Source organism: Impatiens glandulifera, chromosome 1 (genome assembly GCF_907164915.1).
Source record: "Impatiens glandulifera chromosome 1, dImpGla2.1, whole genome shotgun sequence".
In the NCBI taxonomy this organism is placed as follows: Eukaryota; Viridiplantae; Streptophyta; class Magnoliopsida; order Ericales; family Balsaminaceae; genus Impatiens; species Impatiens glandulifera.
In genome coordinates this window covers 49931151-49938641 of record NC_061862.1, presented here as the reverse complement: position 1 = coordinate 49938641, position 7491 = coordinate 49931151, and the positions used below count along the sequence as shown (strand labels likewise).

The 7491-nt window shown below is 25.9% G+C and overlaps 1 pseudogene; it reads left to right on the top strand.

Moving 5' to 3' along the window:
• The first annotated feature begins 252 nt into the window (after positions 1 to 252).
• Positions 253 to 6665, top strand: LOC124927382 (annotated as a pseudogene).
• Positions 6666 to 7491: the final 826 nt, after the last annotated feature.

Here is a 7491-nt window from a genome sequence, read left to right as displayed (position 1 = left end):
TTAAGTTAGATTATTTGTATGTTAGATTATTGATGGATTGTTGGTTTATTTGATTAAGTTAGATTATTATATTAATAAATGATTTGTATGTTAGATTATTGGATTGGTAGATTAAGTTATATTATTTGTATGTTAGATTATTGATGAATTGTTGGTTTAATTGATGAAGTTAGACTATAGGATTATTGATGTTAGGTTGTTGAATTATTAATTTATATGTTAGGTTAGATGGAAATTCCAGACAAAACATGGATGACTATACTTCGTATCGATCCTAAATATATTGAGGGGGTTGACAAATTCATAGAATTTGCTGAAAGGTCTACGAGTAGATCATTGATTGCATGTCCTTGTGTAAGATGTACAAATCGAGTATATGAGAATAAGAGTGTGGTTAAATCCCATCTGATTGTATTCGGAATAAGACAAAATTATGGTTTTTGGTGTTTTTACGGTGAAAGGAGAATTGGACGTCAGAATGTAAATGTTGTTACTGAGAATGTGGAGGAAGATGAATCAGATGGTGAAATTGAAGACGAACCGATCAATGTACCAACAAATAATGATACTAATATCATGGATAACGAACCTGTTGAAGTTTGTAAGGATCATCTAATGGAAGATATTATTGCTGAGGATCATCTAATGGAAGATATCATTGCTGATTTGTATCCTAATGTCAACAATCATAATGAACATCCAAGTGAAAATGAGCATCTCGTTGATGATGCTAAGACGTTTTACAAATTGTTGGACGATTCGAAACTACCTTTGTATGAAGGTTCTCGCATTTCCAAAGCCTCAACTCTTCTTAAACTTCTTCACATAAAGAATGTAGGTCAGTGGACAAACACATCATTTGATTTATTATTGAGTTTATTAAAGGAGGAAATACTGCCAATTCACAATCAACTACTAAATTCGTATTATGAGTGCAAGAAATTCATTAAAGACATGGGTCTATCGTACGAAACAATTGACGCGTATTACTCATTTTCTGATCAGAAGCCACTAAGCCAGAGTAAGAGTTTCCCATACGAGACCTGCGCACAATCAATACGTAGAATGTAAATTTTTTTTAATATAATTTATTTTTTATTTTACTTTAGTTTAAGACGTTTTAAATTATAATTGAATTCTTAAGTTTAAGTTTTTATTTTTTTTTTCATTTTTACATTTGAACTTAGTTAATTAAAAATAAAAACTTTTTTTATAATTTAGAGTGTTTTTAACTTATATGGAACTATCTTAGTTAATTAAAAAGGAATTTTTTTTTTTTTATAATTTATAAGAATCTTTAACTTGTATATTTTTTTAAATTAACTTATTCGTAAATGCACTTAAGCATACATAAAAAAAAATTACAATAGAATGAAATCAAAACAAACACAAGACAAAGTAATTAAAAGAAAACTTCTTAAATATATTTATTGGTAATCAAATCTTTTATACGGAAAGTTAGATAATAAAGTAGTTTAATATGAAATATAAAGTACTTAGTTTTACATATTAATCCGCTGACCAAAATCATATTCAAATAAATCTAATTTTTATGTTGAATTCTTATATATTTTTTTAATATTAATGTATTTGAATTTATTATAATGGGATGTAAATTCCTTAAAAAATAATTATTTGTTATTTTATTATTTTATAAAAAATTTTACTTATAATTTTTGGAAAAATATAAATTTAAAAAATACTTTAAATTTTGAAAAAAATAGTTTGACACATAAATTGTGAAGAAAAAAAATATTTTTTAAAAATATTTTTTAGGCTTTTTTAATTTTAAATTTATTTTGTATTTTAAATTTTAAGAAATATTTATTTATAAAATATAAAAAAATATTTCATTTTTTTCAATTAATTTTAAAAAATATATATATTTAAATTTTAAATTTAATAAAACAAAAAATGTTAGATTACACCACACAACTCACGACACAACACTATTGTGCTCATGGCCAATTGTGTCTTTCCATAATAATCAAAAAATAATTATTATTATGTATAAATAAAACAAGAAAATAAGTCGAATTGGTAATTAATGATATAAAAATTAATTAATTAATTTAAATTAATAATTATATAATATTTTGTTGGTTTCACTAAACTTTAAATCATGTCTCTTACATCATTCACTAATATTACTAATACTTATAACTTTTTTAAATTAATTTAAATCATAAATTAACTTAACCTATTGATAATCATCCTTTAAGTTATTTGACACTCATTCAATCATACATTTTTTCTTCTATTAACTTTATAAGTCGTTTCCACAATCCATATATCGTTCTGATCAAAACTTAAAAGCTTCTTTCCTTATTGACTAAATTAGTATAAGCCCTGTTAGAAGGAAGCAGAGAGGCAGCAGAAGTAGAGAGACAACAAGACAAAATTAGAATAAAGATGAAAATTTTGTTTCAAGTTTTATAACATCGTCTTTAATGCTCATTTATAATGATATTTTCGAGATATAAATTGTATTATATCTTGTTAAAATATAAATTTAAACAAAGTTAGTAGATGATAATATTAAACCAAAAAAAATTATTTAAATTAAATACAAAAAAAAGGATTAAATAGGTTTGTTTCACAAGTGTTTATATACAATTTCTGGTTCCTCCTTAATTTCTGGTGTCACAGTCTATTCTTCCAAAGATGTGATAGGAGAACCTATATACATATTTATCAGGTTATTTATATAATTTTGAGTACAGTAATCTATTCATTTGTTAAAACTTCATCTAATAATGTTTCTTGTCATAGTTATATTTCTACAATGTTTATAAAACATAAATATCTATATTTATGTTTTTAATCATGTATATTAGAACTTAGAAAAATGGAAATTTTTAAAGAATCAGTTTAATGCCTAAAAATATGATCTAAAACGAAACGAGCACAGTTAAGATTTGAGTTAAGACACGAGCACACGATTATTTACTAATGTTATTTTTTATGTGTATATAATTTAATGATTTTGAATTTAATACTTATATAAATTGTTTTCTTTTTAATAATGATAAAATATTTTTAATATTTATATAACTACTTTAATTCTTTGTTGATGAATATGGTTGTAATATTTTAAATATTATAAATTTAATCTAAAATCACTAAATAAAAAATAAATACACTTATATCAAACTAAGTTCTTTATGAATTAGGTGGGGAGTGATTTTGGTCTAAAAGATATATAATTAATTGGTTTTAACATTATCTTAATAGTATAATCAATTTTTCAGTAATTTTGAATTCCTTTCAATATTTAAATTTAAAATATTGTTTATTAATATCATTTATAAATAATTAAAAAAATTAAGAATCTCAAATTAAAAATCTTAGTTGTAAAAAAATATATATATCATTTACAATAATTATTTCTTACAAATAATTATTTTTTTCTTAAAGTTAATTAAACTCTTTGTTAACATTTGAGACACCTAAAATAAATATGACAAAAGACATATGATGTAGACTAAGTAATTGACGAACCAATATTCAAAAATTGATCAAAATACAACCATGTTAGTTAAGTTTTCTATTTGTTGCCATTACAGTTTTTCATTTCGGTTGGGTAATTTTAATTATAAAAATTAATTGTTTATCCTGACTAACTATTTATAAAAAATTAAGATGTAAAATTAAGTTCACAAGAACTTGAAAAATTAAAAAAGAAAAAAAGTTAAGAGTGAACTGAAGTTAAATTTATAATAACAAAACAATATAACATCACAATAATCATAATTCATGCAATACCATAAAATAATTCTTGATTAATTAATCAATATAATTATTAATTAAAATGATTATTATAAACTATATATAAAGTCATTAATCAAAAAGACATTAATGAATATTAAATTATCCAAAATTAAAATGTTACTAAATATCTAATATTGTCATTAGTCAATAAGTAAGATTTATATTGTTAATATATATGATGACATCACTTAAATAAGACCACTTATCTATAAGAAAGAGTGATAATTAAAATCATTTCATTCTCTCTGTAAAATAAAAGATTTAACTTACATAAAAAAATGCATTTAATAATTAAGTTTTGTTTAGAAGTGTTTCCAAGTAATGATCTAAATTTTAAAACTACATGTAATCAAATAAATTTTAAATAAACAAAAAATACTTGTTAGTTCAAATAAGTGAGATATGAAACTTTTTCTAAACATAAAAATATAGAAACTCCAAATTTGCCTTATTAACTACAGTATCTCACAAATTTGAAAAACTAAGATATTTTAATAATAAAATAACACTTAAAAAAACATTGAGAAAAGTGTTAATAATTCTAAACTCTCCCAGAAAAAATGATAATGATAAACTTAGTTATTATCTGCGGAATTATTAAATATATTATAAATAAAACGATATTCTAATCTTTTATTTATTTTTTATTTAATTCATTATTTGCATTTCTGATAGGATCGGTGACACCAATATAGATTAAGACACATCTCCAAACTTATTTACGATGATGAAGAATGAAGAATGAAGAATCTTTGTGGAGTAAGCCAGATCTGAAATATCCGGATTGTGAATGTGTTCCACAAAAAGAATGCTTTGAGACGAATAGATTCTCTTTTGAGAGATTAAAGATAGTTCTTCATTTCAGAAAAGAAAACTTAATTATAAAATATAGTCCTTTATCTACTAGAAATACAACAAGTAAATTCTAATTTGTGTAGATAAATATTGGAGCTACTTCTACAATGGTACTATGTTGCTTTTGCAGTTCTCATCATCTGATACCTATACTCAAGCAACTTCAAACTTGGTTGCTTCTAGTAATCTTGAGCAGACCATTCAACAAATATTTGATATGGGGGTGACAACTGGGATAAGGAAACTGTCACTCGAGATCTTTGAGCTGCTTACAACAATCCTGAGCTGTAGATTACTTATATTCAGTATGCCCTTGAACTTGTTGATTTTAGTTTATTTTGGCATGTGAGATATTGATATATCTATTAACATTGTAGGGAATTCCAGAAACAACAGAAGTTGCAGTTCCTGTGCCTCACTTTCCTACAAGTCAGGTTACCTTGGAAGGGACTGGAATGGGCACAGTTTCTAATGCTTCTTCCATCGGAGCACCCAATTCATCTCCACTGAACTTGTTTCTGCAGGTAGCATTCTCAGTTTCTTCCTTTGTCCTCTCTATATTTTTTCTGTTTATTGCATGGTTAAGATGTAATAGGAAGCAGTTTCTGGCGGTGGCAACGATGGACTTGGTTCTCTTGTTTTTCTAAGAAGCAACCAACAGGTTTTGATAAATCTTCATTCATCTCATTTGAAAACTTATATTTGTCACGATTACATTGGAAAATCAACAAAGTTAAAACTGAAAGTTGTTTTTTTCGTTTGGTATAAGATTTGTTATGCATCATAATTATTTTGGATCAGCCAAATTATAGTGGGATTTTTATTGCTTCTTTTGGTATATAAATCATTTTCTAGATCATGATCCAAATAATAGTGATTTGTTTGCCTCATTTGATATAGAGATTTTTTTCTTGCTCATGATAAGATCATGATCAAATTATATTTTAGATCATTTTGATTTTTGGATGCATAACCCAAAATAGAAATTGTACTGGTAATTGGTAGCCTTGGTCAAAGCTTGGAGTACCCAGATTGACTACTTTCAGTCATCTAATGAGACTTTAAAAACTTATAAAAATGAAAATCATTTAAGCAGGTCCCTGCTGTGATGCTGGCACAATTTATTTTTAATGGGTTCTTTGTGAATTTGGCTTTCAGTTCCAAGCATTACGCACTATGGTTCAATCAAATCCACAAATTTTACAGGTGTGTTTTTGATAATCTGTTTTGCAAAAATGCTTATTTGGATGGGTTTTTGGGTTACTAGATCATATCTTCTTTCTGTTTGCAGCCCATGCTTCAGGAGCTTGGGAAGCAAAATCCACAACTGTTAAGGCTTATACAAGAGCATCACACAGAGTTTCTTCAACTGCTTGATGAGCCTAGTGACGTTTCTGAAGGGTCAGTATATTATGACTAACACTACAATTGAATTTGATATGTGCATTCCTTTTTGTAGCTTACTGCAAATGATCAATAGGGGGAGATCTCATAGTTTTTTATGTATCCAAAGATCAGTGAACTCAAAAACTGTATGTGTCTGGATTTGGATATAAATCCGGATCCAAATGAGAAATATCAAATAATTTTTTAACTAAGATCTATTTTCAAACGATGACACCTTTTGGAGAATCCTATTTGGAATCTTTTATGGTTATTTATATTTCTATTGCTAATGGTTACTAAATTCTCAGGGATATGTTCGACCATGCTGATCAGGAAATGCCTCATTCTATCAGTGTCACACCAGCAGAACAGGAAGCAATTGCACGTGTATGGATAATTTATTTTCTCTTTAATCTCTTGATTCATTTTTTTCACAAATTTGTCGTGTTGTACTATTGAGGTGGTCTCCATTTGCAGCTTGAGGCAATGGGATTTGACAGAGCCGTTGTAATTGAGGCATTCCTTGCCTGTGATCGTAATGAGGAATTGGCTGTTAACTATTTGTTAGAGCAAACGGAAGACTATGAGGATTGAATGGTAAATCATTTTCCTGAATTCTCTAGTCTCACATGTTTGCTCACCAATTTTTAAATAAACTAATTAAGGTATATGCTAAAGGAAAAAATGGGCTCATTTTTTTTGACCTTATGACTGCTTGAAGTCTTGAACAACTGCTTGGTAAATATGTTGCCATATTTGAAGTAAATTGCTGCACCTGTTTGTTCTATGATGGGTAAAGACAAGATATAATTTCATTTTATGACAAATCTTGAGATATTCTTTATCTTAATAACTGTTTTTACAACTTTAACAATAAATGGATCAGGATTATTTGAGATATTTGAATGTTTTAAAGTGATTTGCATCTAAGCATTCAAATTGTCTCACGTCTACACTTACATATCTAAACATTCAAGTTTTAGGTTTAAATTTTTTAAACTTGCATGCCATTTATTTGAAATCTAAGTTTTCAAATTATCTCAAGGTTAATAGTTTCACTTGCAGTAAATGTACAAACTAATTTTGGAAATGTTTCATGATTTTGGAACTGACCTTCATAATTTAGTCAGCCAAAACATGAATGCATCATGCATACACAACATACATTTTAAGAGAATCAGATTATAATTATTTGAATTTGGGGTTATATTTGAATTATAAATTTAAATCTTGTTTGTTAAAAAATTGATTATTTAAAATGAATGATTAAATATTTATTTAATATTTGATAAAATAAATAAAATACAATAGATTTATAGAAAATCTTCACTGAGACTATTTAAAAAGAAATAGATAGATAATATGATAAAAAATTAAATTTAAATCATCCCCACATTTATTATATGGTAAAATTTGGAATGAAAACTTTATCAATAATAACCAAAACAGCTGGTTAATTTTAATTTTGTAAGCCATTTT